A 24,877-nucleotide genomic window follows, 5' to 3' on the forward strand; every position below is an offset into this window, starting at 1 on the left:
AGCAAGAATATTTTCGGTATCATGTAGGTAATCAATGGCTCCATGTATGGGATTTGTCTCTTTTCAGTCTTCTATTTGGAACATTCCTCAAATATGAACTGTTTAAATTTCATTCAAGCACATTTAAAACTTAAAGTTTTCAAGTGGCTATTTTCTCATAACTTCTGAACTGTTTCACGAAATCTATAGTGTTTTTGTGTGAGACTTTCCAGCCAGTGTAAACAGGATGGTTTTCTGTGTTGCAGGTTTATAAAACTGTTGACAAATAAACACGGACTGCGTCGGGAGGTAGCGTATTCTTAGGTAGGATGTTCTAATACGAATGTGCGATGGGCTGGGGGGAGGGGTGCAGATGATGAAGTGGGAATCTGTCCACCCACACTGGTTGGAAAACCTACTTTAAAACTTACCCAGCACCCTAATGCGGTTGTTACAGGGAGAGTGTGCGCTATGATGGCAATGTGTCAGGCCTAATTGGGACCTTCTGAGAGCTAAGAGGACATGTAATTCTAGCAGGAAAATGGTAATCCACTCACAAGCACTGTACTCACAGGAAAACTTTCCTTCAGCCCTCCCTGCCTTCCTTGCTTAGCTATTCAAGGGAAGTGATCGGTGCATGCAAACTTATAAAAATTTAAACTATTTGGGAGCTTTTAGAAATGAGTTACAGACCTTGACTAAACAAACAAAAAAGTTCCTCCGTGAAAATGAGGGACTGAATAGGTATGACTGAGTCCTCTCTCACATAAGGGCAGGTCCAGCCAGTCAGAAAACTACCTGGATTTACAGGAGTGACATTTTCAGGTGATTCCAATTCAAACTGTGACTGTAAGCCCCAAGGAATTCATGTTAAATGTTAGTCGCTCAACCGTGTCTGACTCTTGGTGACCCCATGGACTGTAGCCCTCCAGGCTCCTCTGTCCACGGAATTCTCCAGGTAAAAATACTGGAGTGGGTAGCCATTACCTACTTCAGGGGACCTTCCCAACGCAGGGATCGAACCCAGGTCTCTTGCATTGCAGGCAGATTCTTTACCATCTGAGCCACCAGGGAAGTTCTCTGCATTAACCCCGATTTCCAATTTTAATAAGTGTTCACCAAACCCTTTCTGGAACAACAAATGGGAAGTGATGTAAGACAGACACCTCTCCTTCTCTGGCTTAGAGGGAAGCTGAAATGGGCTAGAAGGTTGCGTATGTCGATATAATCAATCCTGATGTCATTAACACCGAGAGAGGTGGCCATTCTCAGTAGGGTGCTGACCAAGCTTCTAGTCTCCACTGATCTTTTGATGGAGTGGAGGCATGGGATCAAGGTACTTCTTGGAAGCATAGGGTCAAAGTACTTCTCAGATCTGAGCTGACTCCAGATGTCATGACCTTCATCTCACCTTGCTAATTAAATGGTTGTTGTCCACTTATTCAGTTTTGTCTGATTTTTGTGGCCCCCATGGACTGTAGCACGCCAGCTCTGTCCTCCGCTATCTCCCAGAGTTTGCTCAATTTCATGTTCATTGAGTTGGACATAGTGAACAAGGAAAGCACCCACTCAGAGATGCAAAGAAATAGTTTCCACCTCTCACTTGTGGGTCATACAGTGTGGTCCACCAGGAAAAGAAGCTTTTGGCCAATAAACTGTGATCCTCATAAAGATGAATCCAAAGGGAATAAAGCTAGAGAACTTAGGGAAATGTATTTGTACCATGCTTCTCCTTTTTGTTTGCAAACAAAAACTCTAAGGGGTTTCATTGGGTATCTAGATGTTTTGGAGGAAGTTTGATGTAACAGTTGAATATTTTTAACTTGGCCTGGTTTTTATTCACATTTGTTGATCACATACTATGTGCCAGGTACGACTCCTGTGCTTTATACACATGAACTCCAAGAAGCAAGTTTATCACTATATCCAAGTTTATCATTTTCACAGACAAAGGAGGTGCACAAACCAGGTGGTGCTAGTGGTAAAGAACCTGCCTGCCAGTGCAGGTAGATGTAAGAGACCTGGGTTCAATCCCTGGGTCGGGAAGATCCCCTGAAATGGAAACCCATTCCGGTATTCTTGCCTGGAGAATCCTATGGACAGAGGAGCCTGGTGGGCTTCACAGAGTTGTACACAACTGCAGCGACTTAGCACGCACACAGCAAGAAAACACCACCTATCACAATAAACTGTGGAAAATTCTTCAAGAGATGGGAACACCAGACCACCTGACCTGCCTCTTGAGAAACCTATATGCAGGTCAGGAAACAAGTTAGAACTGGACATGGAACAACAGACTGGTTCCAAATAGGAAAAGGAGTATGTCAAGGCTGTATATTGTCACCCTGCTTATTTAACTTCTATGCAGAGTACATCATGAGAAACGGTGGGCTGGGAGAAGCACAAGCTGGAATCAAGATTGCAGGGAGAAATATCAATAACCTCAGATGTGCAGATGACACCACTCTTATGGCAGAAAGTGAAGAGGAACTCAAAAGCCTCTTGATGAAAGTGAAAGTGGAGAGTGGAAAAGTTGGCTTAAAGCTCAACATTCAGAAAACGAAGATCATGGCATCTGGTACCATCACTTCATGGCAAACAGATGGGGAAACAGTGGAAACAGTGTCAGACTTTATTTTGGGGGGCTCCAAAATCACTGCAGATTGTGACTGCAGCCATGAAATTAAAAGACGCTTACTCCTTGGAAGGAAAGTTATGACCAACCTAGATAGCATATTCAAAAGCAGAGACATTACTTTGCCAACAAAGGTCCGTCCAGTCAAGGCTATGGTTTTTCCAGTGGTCATGTATGGATGTGAGAGTTGGACTGTGAAGAAGGCTGAGCACCAAAGAATTGATGCTTTTGAACTGTGGTGCTCAAGAAGACTCTTGAGAATCCTGCAAGGAGATCCAACCAGTCCATCCTAAAGGAGATCAGTCCTGGGTGTTCATCGGAAGGTCTGATGCTAAAGCTGAAACTCCAGTCCTTTGTCCACCTCATGCGAAGAGTTGACTCATTGGAAAAGACTCTGATGCTGGGAGGGATTGGGGGCAGGAGGAAAGGGGGATGACAGAGGATGAGATGGCTGGATGGCATCACCAACTCGATAGGCGTGAGTTTGAGTGAACTCCTGGAGATGGTGATGGACAGGGAGGCCTGGCGTGCTGCAATTCATGGGGTCGCAGAGGGTTGGACACGACTGAGTGACTGAACTGTACTGAATGTATTATTTTGAGGATTTGAGTAAAACTGGAGAAAATGTTTGACTAATAAGGATTCCAGACTAGACGATACTTAGGAAAAGACACTGGCAATGACAAGGAGAAAGAAAGCAGTGTTTGAGACTTAAATGAGACTTTCAGACACTGGGTAGGAACAAACTTTGATGAGTCAGAACCAAAGCTTCCATAGATCAGGAATCTTGCAGCTAGACCATTTCCCCTGCTACCTAAAGCAAATGAAACCATGGTTCATAGTATTTGCCTGGAGAGCTCCCCTGTGTCCTGTTAGTTGTTTGCTCAAGTGTTTGCTTTGTTTTGTATAAACGTGCCATCTCAGGGGCCGCAAGAGGAGCAACATGGTAAATCTCCCTAACAAGCGCTCTTCCGGCAGTCATTTGTTTCCCTGAGTCTCGTGTGTAACTACAAGTCACTTTCTGATCAGTCCCTCTTAGAACGAGGTGGCGTGATGTGTCCTGCCAGGTTACCCAGAAGCAATTCTTTATTTATCCAGATTTCTCCCAGATCATTTCCAAAGATCTGTCTACTTGTGTTTTAGTTCACCAATGTTTTATTTACATCATCTCACCGAGACCAGGCAGTACAGAAAGGGACCCTGTGTTTTGTGATAAGTTTTCCTTTCAAAGCTTCATGCTCAAAGAGAATTGACTAGAGTGTCAGCTGACCTTTAGCTGAGGCTTAACAAGCCAGGACCGTGCTATGCACAGAAAACAGCTTCACTGGACATCAGCAACCAAACAAAACAGCATCTCAAATTGTTCTTAAGGATTCGAAGTTAGAACAACATTTGAATCAGTTCTAATGAGGTGGATGAAACTGGAGCCTATTATACAGAGTGAAGTAAGCCAGAAGGAAAAACATAAATACAGTATACTAACGCATATATATGGAATTTAGAAAGATGGTAACAATAACCCAGTGTACGAGACAGCAAAAGAGACACTGATGTATAGAACAGTCTTATGGACTCTGTGGGAGAGGGATAGGGTGGGAAGATTTGGGAGAATGGCAATGAAACATGTAAAATATCATGTAGGAAACGAGTTGCCAGTCCAGATTCGATGCATGATGCTGGATGCTTGGGGCTGGTGCACTGGGACGGCCCAGAGGGATGGTATGGGGAGGGAGGAGGGAGGAGGGTTCGGGATGGGGAACACATGTATACCTGTGGCGGATTCATTTTGATATTTGGCAAAACTAATACAATTATGTAAAGTTTAAAAATAAAATAAAATTAGAGGAAAAAAAAAAAAAGAATAAAAAAAAAAAAAAAAAAAAAAGAACAACACCTATTATAAACTAAATTTTAAAACATTCACTTGGGGAATTTGATTTTGTCCCTTAAAATATTTTCTTCTCTGATGAAACTTATAAGAAATAGTCAACATTACTTTTCCTTTCCTCCATATTCAGCTTGGTAAAAAAATAATGTCAGCCAGCGACATTAACTCCCGCCTTGTCATACATGCTAAAGTGTTCTCATTATCTGCCTTGCCAGCTCTAAACTTATTCAACAAAAAAAAAGATCTCAGCATGAAACTCATTCTGACTATGGGGAGCCCCATGAACCGTGTTTAAAAATTCAGCACAAAATGTCCTCATCTTATATATGAAGTTCTCTTTATAAATGACTAATGCTTTGAAATTTAGGAGCCACTTTCAGGATTGTGTTTCTGGGGCATCTATGAAATCAAGAAAAGACGCTACCACATGTGGCATTTTCTGAGTCTATGGCATGCTCCTGGTTTAAGAAGACCAGGCAGATGCCTCTGGTCCTTGCTGGATTCACACAATGAATGTTTTTAACGTTAGCCTGTGTTGCTTATCTCTGAAACTGAAGAACCAGCCAGTGGCAAAATGGGGAATGTCAGCAAATATTTTAGACACAGAAAAGGCTGGCTTGATGAGTGCGTAAGATACCTGTACAACCCAGTCCATACCCGCACACAACCCACACCCCCCATTCAGGTGGAGGGACACAAAAATGTGGTCTCTGATGTGTAGGGTGATGCATTCAAGGACAGTGGTGGATGCTATTTGGATTCCCCATCCTCAGTAGTAAATGTTGAATTTCTTCTTTCTCATTTAAAAAAAAATTTATTGAAAAAAAATTTATTGGAGTTCAATTGCTTTACAATGTCGTGTTAGTTTCTGCTGTACCGCAAAGTGAATCATCTATATGTATATATAAAAATCCCCTCTTTTGGGGGTTTTCTTCCCATTTAGGTCACCATAGAGCATTGAGTAGAGTTCCCTGAGCTATGGAGTAGGTTCTCATTAGCTATCTATTTTATATACAGTAGTATACATATGTCAATTCCGATCTCCCAATTCATCCCACCCCCCTTTCCCACTTTGGTATCCATGGGTTTGTTCTTTATGTCTGTGTCTCTATTTCTTCTTTGCCAAGAGCTGTACCATTTTTCTAGCAGCCACATGGAGAACATTGTGGTTGTTTCTTTAGAAACTATAGCACTACCGTATAACCCAGCAATCACACTCCTGGGCGTATACCTGGAGAAAACCATAATTCCAAAAGATACATGCACCGCAATGTTTGAAAGTGAAAATGAAAGTCACTCAGTCATGTTCGACTCTGCAACCCCATGGATGATACAGTCCGTGGAATTCTCCAGGCCAGAATACTGGAGTGGGTAGCCTTTCCCTTCTCCAGGGGGTCTTCTCAACCCAGGGATTGAACCCAGGTCTCCTGCATTGCAAGTGGATTCTTTACCAGCTGAGCCACCAGGGAAGCCCAAGAACACTGGAGTTGCAGCACTATTTACAATAGCCAAGACATGGAAGCTAACTAAATGTTCATCAACAAAGGCAGGGATAAAGAAGATGTGGCACATATATACAATGGAGTATCACTCAGCCATAAAAAGGCTCTTTTCTACTTGTTCTTCCCAATTCACCTCAGGCATCTCTGCTTTAGTTCATACGCATCCATGTCAAGACCTTCTAAAACACAGGCCCAGGGCAATTTCTCTCCTTTCTTTGGTGTGACATAGGTCACAATTCTACAGAGCTGAATGGATATGATGGGATACCTAAATTTAAGGCAAAAAAGGAGAAGCAAAACTGTAGATTCTAATGATCCAAGAGGATTGACTAAGTCACCAAGCCCTGATGGTTTTCCATGGGGACCCACTCAGCACCCCTTCTAGACAACAAGGGTTCTTTATTACTTACCATAATCTAATTTTGATAATCCACCTATCTTCTTGGGACAAAAATCCTTACCATAGATACTCACTGATCTGGGTCCATGGCAGTGAAAGGGTGTTGGAGGATTTCAGCATGGCTGGGATGTAGAGGTAGGCTGTCTATGAAATGAACATCTCTAGCATGATGGTTTTCTAACTTTGTTGTGTGTCTGAGTCACTTGATTCCTGATATTCCTGTGGTATGCTCAGTCATGTCTGACTCTTTGTGACCCCATGCACTGTAGCTCACAAGGCTCCTTGCCTGGAATTTTCCAGGCAAGAATACTGGAATGGGTTACCATTTTCTACTCCAGGGGATCTTCTTGACCCAGGGATCGAACCCACATCTCTTTTGTCTCCTGCACTGACAGGAGGATTCATTACCAGCTGAGCCACCAGTGAAGCCCCATGTAGAGTAGGCAGGTCTTTATATTGGAGGAAGACAAGGATGGGAAGCCAGGTACTAGTCAGCGTGACATCAGGGATCAGGCCTCATACATAGTAGGGCCTGGCACACAGTAGGTACTTTGTGATCATTTCATGAAGGAATAATTTAAAGAAAGTACAAAGGTGAAACACATAGAGAGTATTTAAGAAACCACAAGTTGTCCGGTTTGGCCAGAGAATGAGGTAGGTTAGGTTTTTCCAGCCTTGGTACTAACAGTGGTTTGGACCAGATAGTTCATTGTTGTGGGAAGTGATGGCCCTTGGCATTTCAGAGTGCTTAGCAGGGCCACTGACTTCCACCTATGAGACGCCAGTAACATCTCTTATGTTGTGAGAGCCCCAAACATCTGCAGATGTTGGTGAATACCCCCCAAGGGGGTGAAACTGTGCCTGGATGAGGAACATTGTGATAGGAAATCGTTGGAAAACAGGAGGAGAAGGGATGTAGGATCAAAATTTGAGAGCTCTGATATGTCAGGGTATTACACTTAGGTATTTACATAAGGTTTGGGGTACATAGGGTATTTACACTTCATTTAATAGACAAAGCGTATGTATTAAAGATTTCTGGGCTAGGGAATTACAGAATTAGGGTTGTGATTTAGGGAGAATAATTTGGCAGTTTATATAACTAATTGCATTTTATAAAATATATGTATATTAAATATACAAAACAACAAAATTACTTAACATTTTTGTGCCTTGGTTTCCTCATGTGAATAATGGTGATAATTATGGCTTTATTATAGTGAAGACTAAATGAGGTACTTCATATGAGTACCTGAAACAGTGCCTGGTAACTTTTAAGCAAAAAATAATTTTTGTATTTTTAACATTACCTTTTTTTATAATTGAATTTATTTATTTTTACTTGAAGGATAATTGCTGTACAATATTGTGTTGGTTTCTGCCAATATTATCAAGAAACAAGGCACTTAGCTCAAACAGCTTTGAAACATTTTTGAGATACAGCTACCAGTTTTCATATGCTGCTGCTGCTGCTGCTGCTAGGTCACTTCAGTCATGCCCGGCTCTGTGCGACCCCATAGACGGCAGCCCACCAGGCTCCGCTGTCCCTGAATCAGTATCAAAACATTTGTTCCAAAGCTAGTCCAAGTGTAAGCCAAATCAGCACACTCAGAGGGACTGCTGTTCTCATTTCTCCTTATATCCTGGATGAAAAGCTCATCAAATCACACTTAAGAACGAAATGGGAGACAATGGAAAAGAGAAAGAAAAGTGATTTTAAAGCTTCTTCTCATACACGTTAACAGAGAGCCTTGAAACCATGTAAAGAGAGACTGAAGCCAACAGCAGACAACTGCTTGCTCTACAGGGGCATCTGCATGGGCTGGCTTCCACGTGTAATTGCTAACAAGCCACAGGTGCCAAGCCGCAGGAGCCCGGGATAGCCCAATTTTAAAAAGAGAAATGACAATTCTCTACCCGTCATTCATCCCAAGGTGTGCTTGTCATCTCTCATAGCACATGGTGAGTTACCTTTTTATTAGTGGCTTTGGAAATATTTTCATGAGTGAGAAGCTGCAACACCCTTACCTGCAAAACCGCTCGTAAATGAGACTATGCTGGATGGAGGATATGCGATCCACCTGCCAGAAGATGAAAGGTGTGCATTCACTCTCTCAGACAATCAGATTAGGGCCTCTTTCCTTCCTGCCTGTCTCTTCACACCGGTCAAAATGATGGGCACACGCGGTTCTCCTATCTTACTTTATTCTCTTCCCTGTTTCCCTAACCATTTTAACTAGCCAGCTTGAAATCAAGAAGATACTTTCAAGAATCAAGTTAATCTCAGGGGTTTGCTTAATAATATCATCTGACATTTTGAAGTTTTCAAAATGCTTTCCCATAAGTCATTTTGCTTGAGCCCAGCCAAAGCCCTTAAAATGAATAGTCTGTACTCCTTACAGAAAGAGACTGAGGTTCAGTAAAGTTTAATACCTTGCCCATGGAAATCATGGAACCTGAGAAAGAAGGTAGGTTTGCTGACTCCTGGTTCTAACACTGTGACTGTCTCTTAATTATTTTGCACCACTGTGTCCAACAATATTTACATATTTCTTCCTTTTTTATTCTAGCTGGAGTCATACTTCCAATGAACACTTATAAGAATAATTAGACCTGTCTCATCCTTTGACTGATCTTCATAACCTTTTGCTAGGTCTTCATGCCTTTATCATGACTGCCTGAAATTCCTCATCACCCACTGCTATCAAAGATAACCTCTCCTCAACACTGTGGCAGGATCCCATCAGTTTTCAGGTACTTTCAGAACTATTCAGGTATTTAAGAACCATTCGTGTATTTAAGATTTGTCCTTCTCATCTTATCTTTGCTTTCAATCATGTCCCAAACTCTTCTTCCCTACTTCCATTTAAGTGGAATTTAAATCCCATTTAAATCCCATTTAAGTGGGATTTATAAGTTCTAACATGGTAGTAAAAACATGGCCGGGGTCTCCACTCTCTATCTCTCTCCTCTATCTCTCTCCTAGGTTGGTTCCTCCAGTTTGGGGATGGAAAAGGGGGAGAAAATAAAGAATGTCTCCTAACCTTCCTAAATTGTAAAGACTCTAGACAGCAGAGGGGAAGAAACATTGTCAACTCTTCCCATACTCTGGAGCTCCAACGGTCACTGTGTCCTGCTGGTTCATTTCCTTGGTGTGAAGCCACAGCTGGGCCTTCAGTTACTCTCTTTTCACCATTCAGTCTTCCTTCATTTTCTCTCACTCTTGGGATCAGGTGTGTGTGTGTTCACCTCCGTGAAAAAGAGTTGTGGCTCCTGAAGGAGACCTTCGTCATCAAGGTCAGAGGCGACAAGAATGGATACAACTTTCAGTGTGTCCTTGCGGAGGTCCAGTGTGCTCACCACCTTCCCTTCTCGAGTGCCTGCCCACACTCTTCAGGCTCCAGCATTTGACAGAGACATTTTCACAGAGACAGTTCAGCCAGCCCCTGCAGCTGTATAAACCAATTCTGCCTCTCATGTAAATCCATGGGTGTGTGTGTGTGTGTGTGTGTATAGCCTATTGCATCTACTTCTCTGGTTGAACCCTAATCATACAAAATTTGGATGTGGGGTCAAGAGACATTTGTTTTAAGAACAATATAAATAATTGCATACTTGTATGCTGATCAGAATGAACCCAAAAATATAGTGTAGTGGGAGAAAAAAAGCTCAAGTCACACCCTTGAATAGAAAAAGGGGATGAAGTACAGTGTACAAGAGGAAGTTCTGGCCTTAGCTAGGGACAAAAAAAGGTCATCTGTATCAACAAAAAAACAGATTGTATAGCTACAGGTGCTAGTAAGTGGATAAATAAGGTGCTGGCACCCTGGAGCCAACAAATAGTAGAATAACAGAGGCAGAAGATAGGATTAGTGAATTAGAAGATAGAATGGTAGAAATAAATGAATCAGAGAGGATAAAAGAAAAACGAATTAAAAGAAATGAGGACAATCTCAGAGACCTCCAGGACAATATTAAACGCTACAACATTCGAATCATAGGGGTTCCAGAAGAAGAAGACAAAAAGAAAGACCATGAGAAAATACTTGAGGAGATAATAGTTGAAAACTTCCCTAAAATGGGGAAGGAAATAATCACCCAAGTCCAAGAAACCCAGAGAGTCCCAAACAGGATAAACCCAAGGAGAAACACCCCAAGACACATATTAATCAAATTAACAAAGATCAAACACAAAGAACAAATATTAAAAGCAGCAAGGGAAAAACAACAAATAACACACAAGGGAATTCCCATAAGGATAACAGCTGATCTTTCAATAGAAACTCTTCAAGCCAGGAGGGAATGGCAAGACATACTTAAAATGATGAAAGAAAATAACCTACAGCCCAGATTATTGTATCCAGCAAGGATCTCATTCAAGTATGAAGGAGAAATCAAAAGCTTATCAGACAAGCAAAAGCTGAGAGAATTCTGCACCACCAAACCAGCTCTCCAACAAATACTAAAGGATATTCTCTAGACAGGAAACACAAAAACGGTGTATAAACTCGAACCCAAAACAATAAAGTAAATGGCAATGGGATCATACTTATTAGTAATTACCTTAAACGTAAATGGGTTGAATGCCCCAACCAAAAGACAAAGACTGGCTGAATGGATACAAAAACAAGACCCCTACATATGTTGTCTACAAGAGACCCACCTCAAAACAGGGGACACATACAGACTGAAAGTGAAGGGCTGGAAAAAGATTTTCCATGCAAATTGGGACCAAAAGAAAGCAGGAGTCACAATACTCGTATCAGATAAATTAGACTTTAAAACAAAGGCTGTGAAAAGAGACAAAGAAGGTCACTACATAATGATCAAAGGATCAATCCAAGAAGAAGATATAACAATTATAAATATATATCCACCCAACATGGGAGCACCGCAGTATGTAAGACAAATCCTAACAAGTATGAAAGGAGAAATTAACAATAACACAATAATAGTGGGAGACTTTAATACCCCACTCACACTTATGGATAGATCAACTAAACAGAAAATTAACAAGGAAAAAAAAAAACAAAACATGTATCTATAAAGCTCACTAAAGCAAAGCACAGTAAAATGAGGTATGGCAATAAAAGGCGTTAAATTTATCAAAAAAAAAAAAAATAAAGTGCTGAAAAATTAAAGCTGTCAATTCTGTAATAGATATTCATTGAAAGTATCTTTTGAAATGGGGGTGAAAACACCTTCAGAGAAAAGAAAGCTAAGGAAGCATGCACGAGCTATAAAAAATGATAAAGTCCTTTATGAATGATGATAATATCAAAACAAAACTGGGAAATACAGGAAGGAGTAAAGAGCACTACGAACAGTCAATACTTGGATAAACATTAGAAACTATTCTCTTTTCTTAATTTCTTCATTGTAAACTATTAACATTAAATTGTGAAATTTTTCAGAAAAAAAAAAAAAGAATATGGTATGACATAGTTCTGTCTTAGATATTATGCTAGTGGGAAGAATACTGAAAATAACTAAAGTACCTCATGGTACATATTTTCAAAAAAAAAAAAAAAGAAGACCGTGGTGAGAATTTTTCTCTCTCTCTCTGACAGGGGGAGAGGTGAGACAGTAGAGGGGAGAAGTACTTTGTGGGATTAAGGAATATAAATAGTATAAATAACATATGATATATGCACTATTATTATACCCATTTCATACATGAGAAAACAGAGGCATAAGGAGCTCGAGGCTTGCCCAAGTAATGGAGATAGAATAGAACAGTTATACAGGTAGTTATAAAAGTCCCAGTAGGGGATTATAGGTAGAAAGGGGGAACCTGGGGATAAAAAAAAATAATAATAATTGCATACTTGTATGCTGATCAGAATGAACCCAAAAATATAGTGTAGTGGGAGAAAAAAAGCTCAAGTCACACCCTTGAATAGAAAAAGGGGATGAAGTACAGTGTACAAGAGGAAGTTCTGGCCTTAGCTAGGGACAAAAAAAGGTCATCTATATCAACAAAAAAACAGATTGTATAGCTACAGGTGCTAGTAAGTGGATAAATAAGGTGCTGGCACCCTGGAGAAGTTTTCTTCTGAGCGCTTTAAGTGGAATTTGTAAAATATTTACTTCAAAAAGAAGGAAAATAATATGAACCTATAAAGAAAATCTGAGATATAAAAAGTAGTAATAAGAAAAGAAAATGATAAATTTGTGTGTGCTAGTTCACTTCAGACTCTTTGCCACCCCATGGACTGTAGCCTACCAGGCTCCTCTGTTCATGGGATTCTCCAGGCAAGGATGCACGATACTGGATGCTTGGGGCTAGTGCACTGGGACGACCCAGAGGGATGGTATGGGGAGGGAGGAGGGAGGAGGGTTCAGGATGGGGAACACATGTATACCTATGGCAGATTCCTTTTGATATTTGGCAAAACTAATACAATTATGTAAAGTTTAAAAATAAAATAAAATTTAAAAAAACAAAAAAAAGAACAAAGAGTGGCACCCATTAGCAGTCACTGACATTCCCCCCAGTCCCTCAGAATATAATTAATTTCCAGATGATGATGTATTTCATCTGGTCACTACATTTCAAGCCTCAAGACCTTTCAAGTTTGAGAGACTGGTTTTAAGTTAATTTCAAGTACCTGCTACTGTTTATCATTGTATTCTTTCTAATGAGAACCAAAACCATACGAATATAAACATGTTAATTTCACAGAAGTTCCAATCACAGAAATGTCATTTATAGTGTACATGTGTACCGTTACAGTGATTACTAAATTATTAACATTAAAACATTAACTCCAAATGTAGAAACTTTATCTCCCTCTTGGCTCTCCTTATTATCAATGCCAGGACTGTCCAAGAATACAGTGGGGAATGATGAAGACGTGATGCCTCTGAAATTTTTGAATAGCACATAATCTGTGCCTTAATGAAGAAAAAAGAAGACATCACCATTTGCCTCACAGCATATGCTGTTTCTAGAAGAGATGATAATCAAAATCAAAACCTAGCGATTTTTTATTATGGAAGAGTGTAAGTGATGATAAATATAATAAGCCTTGGGAAAAAAAAAAAAAAAAGAATACTGTAGTGGGTTGCCATTCCCTCCTCCAGGGGATCTTCCCAACCCAGGGATCAAACCCATGTCTCTTGTTTCCTGTATTGGCAGGTAGGTTCTTTATCATTGGGCTCCCCTGGTGGCTCAGAGGTTAAAGTGTCTGCCTGCAATGTGGGAGACTTTGCAGGCAATGTGGGAGACTGTTCAATCCCTGGATCAGGAATATCCCCTGGAGAAGGCAATGGCAACCCACTCCAGTATTCTTGCCTGGAGAATCCCATGGGTGGAGGAGCCTCGTGGGTTATACAGTCCACGGGGTTGCAAAGAGTCAGACACGACTGAGCGACTTCCCTTCACTTCTTTATCACTAGTGTGCCTGGGAAGCCCAGATAAAATAGTAGTTTGACCTAAACTATTCTAGATCATTGAAGAAGGAAAACCGCTCAACTCACTCTATGCAACCAGCATTATACTAGTACCAAAACCCGGCAAAAACTCTTAAAATTTTAATTGATCAAATCCAGTAATACGTAAGAGGGATAATACATCATAACAAAAGGAATTTAACTTAGGAATGTGACATTACCCTAACATACTAAAATAAATTACTATAATTCATAGTATATAGTTTAAGTAAAGGTAAAACATTTGATAAAATATATTACCCATTTGTAGGGGCTTCCCAGATAGCTTAGTGGTAAAGAATCCGCTTGCCAAGCAGGCGATCCCTCAGCCAGGAAGATGCCCTGGAGGAGGAAATGGCAACCCAGTCTAGTATTCTTGCCTGGGAAATCCCATGGACAGAGGAGCCTGGGGGCTCCTCTGGGGTCCATTAGGTCACAAAGAGTCAGACACGACTTAGCAACTAAACAACAACAACACCACAAAACCACCGATTTTTAGTAAAAATTCTCAGTAAAGGAGACAAAAACTTCTTTAAACTGATCAACATGTACTAAAGCGCGCAGCTAACATCTTACCAAATGGTAGGAGACTGAGTGCTTTTCCCATAATATCAGGAACAAGGCAAAGATATCTGCCTTTCTAGTTTGGAAATGTTTAAGGAAAGTGGTTTTTATTTATAAACAATATAATGTCCATGTAGAAACAAACAAAAAATGCCAGTATTAGTAAATAAGTTAAGCAATACTGCAGCATTCAAAAATTAATTGTATTTTTATATACTAGTAAGAAGCAATTAAAAGTTGCAATTAATAAAACAAGCTCATACAAAATAGCATTAAAAATGTGAAATACATAGGGAAATTTTAACAAAATATGCACAAGACCAGAACACTGAAAACGGCAATATATTATGAGATCAAGGAATACCTAAGTAAATGAGAAGTATGTCTTTTCCATGGGTCAGAAGACTCAATATTACTGAAATGTCAATTATCCTAAAACTGGTTAGGAGATTCAAGGCAATTCGGATAAAAATCCCAGAATTTTTATTTAAAACTGACAGGCTAATTCTAGAAGTGCCTAGAAACCAAAGAACCAATAGCCAAAACTATTCAGACAAAAAAAATTAAAACCAACAAATTCAGATGACTTACATTATTTTATTTGAAAACTTATTATAAAGCTAACAAGAGTATTAGTAAGACTAAACATACAAATCAATGGAATAGAATAAAAGAGTTGAGAAACAGACTCATATATAGATGGTTAATTGAATTTCCATAAAAGGACCATGGACAGTCAAATAAAGAAAGAAAAGCTGGAGCAATTGGATAATCTTAAGAGAAAGAAAAAAAGAACCTTAATTATTGCCTTACTCCATACATATAAGATTAAACTGAAATGGATCACAGTCTTAAATGCAAGGGTAAATTTATAAAATTTCTAGAAGAAAACACAAAAATTTTTGTGACCCTGAATGAGACAAAGATTTCTAACTAATTTTTGTGTCTCATTTCAAGGATACAAAAGCACAGATCATAAAAGGAAAAAAAAAATTGAGTTCATCAAAATTAAAAACATTTTCTCTTTGAAAACCACTGTTAAGATAAAAAAACAAACCACAGACTGAGAGAATACATTCACAAAACATATATCTGGTAAAAGACTTGTTTTTATGTATAAAGAATATATAAAGAACTTTTATAACTTAATAAGACAACAAAGTAACCCAATTAAAAAGCAGCAAAAACCTTTGCATTGAACTTTTGACCAAAGAATATATGAAAATACAGAAATAATGACAAACATGCAAGAAAAGATGTAATATTGTTAGTCATTAGGGAAATGCAGATTACACTTACATTAAAAAGACTATAGTAGAAAGAATGGCAACAAGTACCAAATATTGCCAAGAACTTGGAGCAATAGGAACTCCTGGATGTTGCTGTTGGGAATGTGAAATTCTACAGCTACTTGAAAAATAGCTTGACACCCAGAAAGTGAACCATATGTTTACTATATAATTCAGTAATGCTATTCCTAAGTGTTTTCCCAAGATTAAAAAAAAAAGTCCAGACAAGGACTTGTACTCAAAGGATCACAACAGTTTTATTACAAAGTAAAAAATAGAAACTTACCAAATATCCATAAACCCATGAATCAATACAAAATTATGGCATATTCATACAGTGGAATATTATCCAACAACAATAAAAGCTAAAAGGGCTTCCCAGGTGGTCAGTGGTAAAGAATCTGCCTGCCAATGCAGGAGATGTGGGTTTGATCCATGGGTCAGGAAGATCCCCTGGAGAAGGAAATAGCAAACCACTCCAGTATTCTTGCCTGGGAAATCCCATGGACAGAGGAGCCTGGCAGGCTATTGTCCATGGGGTCGCAAAAAATTCAGACATGACTTAGCGACTAAACAACAACAAGAGCTACAAACTCTAATTTAAAAAGATGCATGCACCCCAGTTTTCATAGTATCACTGTTTACAGTAAAGACACGGAAGCAACCTAGGTGTCCATTGACAGATGAATGGATAAAGAAGATGTGGTACATATATTAATGGAATACTACTCAGCCATAAAAAAGGAATGAGACAATGCCATTTGCAGAGCAATATGGATGAACAAAGAGATTATCATACTAAGTGAAGTATGTCAGACAGAGAAAGTCAAATACCATATAATATCACTTACATGTGGAATCTAATAAAGAAACAAATGAATGTATTTACAAAGCAGAAAGAGACTGACAGACATTGAAAACAAACTATGGCTATCAATGGGGAGGGGAGGCGAAGGACAGATCGGGAGTCTGGGATTGGCAGATGCAAGCTATGTGTATAAAACAGATAAACAATAAGGTCCTACTATATAAGCACAGGGAACTATATTTGATATCTTGCAATAAGCTGTAATGAAAAATAATGTTTTTAGAAAAGACCCACTCCTTAGCTCACTCCAGCTTAAACTGACTTTTGTTCAGGACTCAATTTTCCCCTTTGGCCAAATTAAATTATTGAATTGTAGAACAGAACAAATAGGTGAAGGATAATCAAATGCCAAATCAATTGCCTAGACCAAGGAGATAAATTTCCTCTTGTCATTTACAGTATATGTTGTTTATTTAATAGTAAGCACACCAGGCAGAAGACTTATGTTTCTGCAAATTTATCATGGAGTCAAAAGTTCATCAGCACTGACTGAAAAAAAGTAATATATAGAAGCACCCTATTTATAATTGTTCATAATATTGCATTATATCCAGACCATACAAGCAATTATGTACCAGAAAGTAGAGCTTTGTGTGTGTGTGTGTGGCCATTGGTGATGAACTATCATATGAATTTTTCTCTAAAGTCATCGTAGCAAACATTCAGCATTTATTGCACACTGACAGTATTCTGAGCACTATACCAAAAGGAAAAATGACAATCTTTTCTATACTATATTTGCTATCTATAATTCAAGGAGACAAAAAAAAAAAAAAAAATCTCAAACCTACAAGAAAACTCACTCACGAGCTGTGCAGAGAATGTTCGGTGGCCTTCTCTGATAGGGCAGGCAGTTAGCTGGGGCAGCGGGGGAGCCCGGACTTTCCCTCTGCTCGGTTCACCTATTCAGAGACCAGAATATTCTTAACCTTTTCTGGGTGGGTGAACAACAGATTAGGAATTTCTAATTGCCTTCTCTCTGAGGGCTCTCTCCCAACCAAGTGGCGAAGGTATTAGCAGAAAGTGCTGCGCATCCAAGGTGATGTTAACTTTTTGTGAAATTAAGAGACCTTTATTTGAAAACAGCTTCAATAGCTGGAGGCGTAGAATAGAAGAAAGGTCCTTCAGGCTGTAATAATTGCTGGCTGCCCTGGGAAATGGCTTCAAGGCCGGAGCAGTCGTGGCTTCATGCAAGCACATCCTCTAATTATTGAAAAACCTGTGTAGAGTCTCCATGTTAATCAGTCTCTCAGAGACTTCAGCTTTATGTGGTTAGTGCAGATTTATGGCATTTTTCTTTTCCTGTTATTAAAACTGATATTTCACAAGAAAGAAACTATCTCCAGACAACTGTTAAAATGCAAAGTTTCAGTCATAAAAGAAAACTGCAAGATTATTCTGAGAAGATTCCACAGAGATTTCCAAACAAGGATAAGAAACACACATCAAAGACAGGGGGTGGAGGGTGGAATTCAAAAATAAAAAGGCATGAGTTTAAAATATTAACAAAAAGACTCAACAGTTGGCCCATAGAATCAAGAGGTTAGAGTGTAATTAATTTAAGTGCTTGTTACAATTATGGAAATAAACATTTCATGCATAAATGCAAACTGAATTATACATAATTATGAAAGCACTAAACTAATTGGACCATTTGGATTAACATAGTAGAAGCCAAATTGGCTTTTTAAACCAATGATACAGTGCTTTGCACGTATCCTGCGTGTATGTGGCAAATATTAGTTATTATGGGTAAGAAGCGTATTTAGAAACATACATTTCTTTCAAGTGTTTTGTTTCTCTTGTAAAGTACTGCTGTTTTAGCTGTTAAGTCATGTCAGACTTTTTGTGACCCTTTGGACTATAGCCTGCCAGGTTCCTCTGTCTATGAGATTTCCCAGGCAAGAATATTGGAGTCGGTTGCTGTTTCCTTCTCCAGGCGATCTTCCCGACCCAGGGATCACACCCACATTGGCAGGCGGATTCTTTACCACTGAGCCACTGGGGAGCCCTCTTGGAAAGTACAGAGAGATACTTATGTATTAAATCGTGTGACTCTCATTGAAGAACAGGCTAGAGCTGGCTGGTTGTGCCCACTGTGTTCCAGACTCAAGTCTCCTCCCACCTCACCACTTCATCACCAAAGCTTGATGGGATACCTGAAGTTGCGTGGCAGGAATTGGCAATCTGAGAAAAGTGAAAAGAAATTTGTGCTTAATTGAGATGAGGCCAAAAAGATTGAAGATGAAGTCTCCTTCATTAAGTTTAAATTTAAAAGCTTTTTAAAATAGGTCATATAGCTACTTTTATTTTTTTTTAATTTTGTTGGAAATATATTTACAGTATTGTGTTAGTTTCAGGTGTACAACACAGTGACTCAGTTATACATATACATATATCCTCTCTTTTTAAGATTCTTTTCCCATATAGGCCATTACAGAGTATTGAGTAGAGTTCCCTGTGCTACACGTGTGTGCACGCTCAGTCGTTCAGCTGTGTCCAACACTTTAGTGACCCCACAAACTGTAGCCTGCCAGGCTCCTCTGTCCATGGGATTTTCCAGGCAAGAATACTGGAGTGGGGTGCCGTTTCCTCCTCCAGGGAATCTTCCTGACCCAGGGATAAAACCCATGTCTCCTACATCTATTGCGTTGGCAGGTGGATTCTTTACCACTGAACCACCGTGCTATTCAGTAGGTCCTTATTAGTTATCTATTTTATAAATAGTAGTGTGTATTGTCATTCCCAGTCTCCCGATTTATCCCTCCCCTCACTTATCCCCTGGTAATAGAAGTTTGTATTCTACATCTGTGACTCTACTACTGTTTTGTAAATAAGTTAATTTGTACTTTTTTTTTTAGATTCCACATATAAAAGCTTGTCTGTGCCTTCCTTTCTACCTTTTGGCATTTTTAAACATTAATCTGTCACATTTGTTTATTAATGTGCTTTTTCCTCTCCCCCATGTACCACATCACTGTATGACTGAATGCAAATCTTTGTCAGTACATGTAAACATGACCCTCCTTGAAATGTCCTATCCTACTAAAGCAAAAGGAAAAACAAACAATTAAAGTGACAAAATTGTTCTTTCTCCTCTTCTTCTGTCATTAAAGTACACATTCCTATAGAGAAGCAGAATCTGATCATAGCTTGATTTCAGGAAAGCCATCTGATTAAACTACATCGTACTACAGTTGAAATGACTAACGAAGCTCCCGGTGGTATCGTGTTGTTAGTACAAGTGAATCTGTAAGTGGAGGAAAACAGTTCCCCAGACATGACAATTACATCAGATAAGGGATCATATTAACACCATCGACTCTTATCTCACTGGCTTGGACTCCATGTGGCCATGCATTATCTCATCTCCTTGCAGGATCTCACTCCATGATTTCTAAACTCCTGGGGAGTTTCTTTCCTGTGTCTAGGTATGATTTAGCTGGCTACAATCTGCAGTGTTTGCACTGTGGTCCTCCTGTCCAACTGTGGCCTTTTTCATTTACATGCTTTCTGCAAACCCCTTCACTAGGACCATTGTTCCTGGTGCTCTTTAAGAATCTTGGCACCTAAACCAAAAGCACTACATACTCCTTGAGGGTATTAGGAACACAGTCATTGAGGTCTTCAGTGATTTAAAGCCATTCTATCTTGTAGTGAGGACAGTGTTTTCATTTCTAACCCTGGGTCCTTATAGACACCAAAGTAACCCTCATGAACCTATGTCCCCTGTAATCTCATAAAAATAGTTTCTTGAGATTTTTGCTTCAAGCCGTCTTGACACAGGGCTCTGATACAAATGTCTAGAGGTGGATTGCATGAAGCAATAGACAAAACCTTCAAGCGCATTCCCCTCTTCCCCAACTCTTTTATCCAGACTCTCAACCCCACAAAACTCAGTTTATAAAAGTAATTGCTTGTGGGCCTTTACTCACTACATGTTCTGACTTTCAAGCCTATAACCATGTCTGGAAGATAGCAAGGGTTTGATGAATCTTTGTAGAATTGACGAATAAATGAGTCAGGAAAAAAAATCAAGTACTATGGATCCTAGTAGCAGACATAGTTCAGGCTGTGCCAGAGCCACAGTTATAAGCAAATTTCCAGAGGAATATTTAAGAAGTATAGAGACCTTTCTGAGACTTCTAAAACCCATTTGGCCTCTCCACCTGAATACATATACAAACACACACATATATATGGGATTCCAAAGAAGGAAAAGAAAATTCTTGGAAGTTCTGGTGCTTCCTTCTCTTTTAAGAAGAAAGGGTAAGGCTCTTCCTTCTGATAATGTTTGCCCTTGTATTGCCAGTAAATGCCAGGTTAGATGACTGTGGGTCATGGTCTACATGATGGACCAGGACAGGAATATCTGTCTTATGCTTAGGAGTTGGGGGCCACAAAGCAAAGAAGAAACTTCACATAGATAAGCAAAACTTTGAAGGGAAACAAAGACCTGGAGTCAGCTACTTACTTTTATTTTTTATTTGGCTGTGCTGGGTCTTAGCTACAGCTTGTGGGACATATAATAGTTCCCTGACCGGGGATCCAATCCAGGAACCCTGAATTGGGAGCATGGAGCCTTAACCCCTGGACCGCCAGGGAAGTTCCTGGAGTCAGCTACCTTATTGAGAACTGAATATTGTATTATCATGACCTGAGTCTCTGAGAGATTACATAACTTGCCTAGAGTCATACATCTAGTGAGATTCAACTGTAGTCTGTCTGAATCTCGAACTAAAGCAATTTCTGCTCCCATGCAACCTCAAAGCTAGCGTGTGTATCACGAAGTCTGATCCACACTGAGTAAGTGAACAGAAGACTAGTATCATTCAATGCTATGTGTTACTTGTATCAATTTTCCTCTTATCCTGAACATTTTTCTTTTCATTTACAGAATTTTTAGAACAGACTAAAGTATTATGCATTAAAATGAGATGAGATTTTTATCTTGCTCTGGCATCCTATTTACTTAAAAATTTTAAGCTTTAGTTAACTTTAGTAAAAATGTATTTTATTCTATTATTATCAAATTTTATATTTGATATTATGCTATATATTATTATATATTAGATATAATTATGAATTATAAATATTCTTATCAAAATTTCTAAACTTTATTCAATAATTGCTCTATGTCTGGCTGTTGATACAGAATATTTTATTTAATTCTTTTCCTGCTCCTGTTCAACTGCTAAGTCATGTCAGATTCTTTGTGACCCCATGGACACACTAGGCTTCACTGTCCTTCACTATTTTCTGGAGTTTGCTCAAACTCATGTCCTTTGAGTCCGTGATGCTATCTAACCATCTCATCCTCTGCCACCCTCTTCTCCTTTATCATTCATTTCTTTTTTTTTTTTACTTTAATTCTTTATTTTTAAACCTTAATTCCTTTACCACTGTTGTAAAACTATTATCTTTAATCTCATGAAGTAGATAAACGGATGTCTTGAAAGTTTAAGTATCTTTCCCAGGACTAGATAAAGAGAAGTGACAGGGCTAGAATATGCATTTATTTATTTTTAATGATAGATTTTATATTACTTTAATTAATTTTTATTGGAGTATAGTCACTTTTACAGTGTTGTGTTATAGAATGTGAACTCAGGTTAGCAAAATTTGTGCTCCTCTCCAGATGGAGACTTTAACTATCGTTCTCCTCCTGAATTCCCACTTGCTCTCCATTTTACTGACAGCATTCTGAAAGTCATTATCCCTTACTGTGGTTCCATTTTGCAATGTAATATTTAACATGTTGATTGATTACAGTTTATAGCATTCCTCTTGGACACCCAGGAGCTCAGCAGTGGACTCTCAGAGTGCTCTTTTAAATCTCACCACCATTTCCCCCTTTCTCAGCTTCCTTAGACATGCTCATCCTTTGCTACTCTCTGCACTTTACCTTTTCTTCTTCCTCTTTCCTACTGTAGACTGAGCCCCCAACAAAGAAATTTGGATGTGATTTATTAGATGGTTTTAACCAGAAACATCTATCCAAAAACAGATAGATAAACTGCTTTGCCCTGGGCAGACTTCTCAGACCAGGTGTGTTTCCCTGGAGGGGCTTCAATGGGATGGGGCAGGTAAGCCAAGGTTTTCCACCATAGTTAACTCCCAACCATCTATGGAGCAGCATCTGCTGCTGTACAACAGTCTGTCTACTCACCATGAATTTCTGCATCCACTTACATTTTTTAAAAGTTACATAGAATTTTTATTAGAGCTAGAATTGCCTAAAGAGGCAATATTCCCCAATGGCCATCAGTGAACAATCTTTCAGTGCAATGGCTGGTTGATTTAAGCATTAACTCTTTTTCAGAAGATTTTTGAAAATCATAAGAGAATAAAATTAATCCAATCTTATAACAAAAGGATAAATATATGCATAAAATTTATCATTTTATCTTAATCATATTAAGTTTGGTATGAATCTGCTGCTGCTGCTGCTGCTGCTGCTGCTAAGTCGCTTCAGTCATGTCCGACTCTGTGCGACCCCATAGACGGCAACCCACAAGGCTCCCCCATCCCTGGGATTCTCCAGGCAAGAACACTGGAGTGGGTTCCCATTTCCTTCTCCAATGCATGAAAGTGAAAAGTGAAAGTGGGGTTGCTCAGCCGTGTCTGACTCCTAGCGACCCCATGGACTGCAGCCCACCGGGCTCCTCTTCCGTGGGATTTTCCAGGCAAGAGTACTGGAGTGGAGTGCCATTGCCTTCTCCAAATGAATCTACCATTTAGCAATTAAATATATTTTTCAACAGATCACTGAAAGGTTAACATATACATGGACCCAGCCCTGTATATTCTGTTTTAGTACTTCTCAGGTAGGACTTGGTGCCCACATAAAAATAAAAACAACTCATAGGTGAAACAGTACACAGATGCATATATAAATGAACATCTATTCAGGATTGAGAAGCACTGATATACTAAGTACTAATTCTTAATAGATACCACTTGCCTTTACAATGTCTCTTAAGTAGAAATGGTGGGTTGGGGCAGCTCTTCATGAAAAAAATAAGTCATCCATCTTTGTTGGCCTCTCCTTCCCCCTAATTCTTAATAGATACTGTTTGCCTTTATGACATCTCTTAAGCAGAAATGGTGCTCAATTTAAGAGAGAGAAGCTGCTGGGACAGCCCTTTGTGAAAAAAATAAGTCATCCATCTTTGTTGGCCTCTCCCTCCTCCCTTGTATCTATCAAAGTTCAGGGCTGGGTTGGGTGGGATACTTACCCTCTGGCAGCCCAGCCATTAATGACTCAGCTGTTTACTCTGGGAGCAATGAAGCTACACTCAAGAAAGTGCTTTGGTTCTCTCAGAAGGAGCCTAAGGGAACCCGACATCCGATCCAGCTTGTGAGGTAGTCGTTCTTTCCTGGGGTTCTCCAAGTTTCTAGAACCACTTACCCCATCCTGCTAGGGCCCAGAAACTGTTTTTCACTCTATCCAGAAAAGTGAAATCAAATCCTCTCATCTTCTTTGAGGTGGGGAAGCTCTCACTGGGTATGGAGAAAGTTAGGAGAGCATTAATGCTTGTTTGGGTTTCACTCTGCTGCAGGGTCTGTGCAGCCTGTTTGAAAGGTTTGATCATACTGGGAATGAGAAAATGAGCATTTCATAAGGCAAAGACATCACCCTCGTTCTCTATCTACCTGACCTGGAATTGCTACCATTAGAACTACTTCTGCAAATTCAGAACACAATGTGGGGGCTTTATCTTCGAGAAATCAAAGCCAATTTTGTGCAAGTCACTTCAGATGGGACAGTGTGAAAGTTAAAGTGTCAGTCACTCAGTTGTGTCTGACTCTTTGTGATTGCATGGACTGTAGCTCCCTAGGCTCCCCTGTCCATGGAATTCTCCAGGCAACAATACTAAAGTGGGTTGCCATTTTCTTCTCCAGGAGACCTTCCTGACCTAGATATCAAACCTGGGTCTCCTGCATTGTGGGCAAATTCTTTACTCTCTGAGCCACCAGGAAAGCCCATGGATGGGAAGGGGGTAGAAAATTCATTAGCTCATATTTTGTGACCATTATTTTTACTTCTCCTCTGAGGTAATTGTTCTGCAAAACCTCATATGAGGCCCCAGGATAATAATCCTGACTATCTCTGAGCACTATAATTTAATGAAGCATAGAGCGACTTCACTTTCACTTTTCACTTTCATGCATTGGAAAAGGAAATGGCAACCCACTCCAGTGTTCTTGCCTGGAGAATCTCAGGTACGGGGGAGCCTGGTGGGCTGCCATCTATGGGGTTGCACAGAGTCGGACACGACTGAAGTGACTTAGCAGCCAGGTAACTTTGATATTGT

The sequence above is a fragment of the Bos taurus genome, chromosome 17, assembly GCF_002263795.3.
Source record: "Bos taurus isolate L1 Dominette 01449 registration number 42190680 breed Hereford chromosome 17, ARS-UCD2.0, whole genome shotgun sequence".
Classification (NCBI taxonomy): domain Eukaryota; kingdom Metazoa; phylum Chordata; class Mammalia; order Artiodactyla; family Bovidae; genus Bos; species Bos taurus.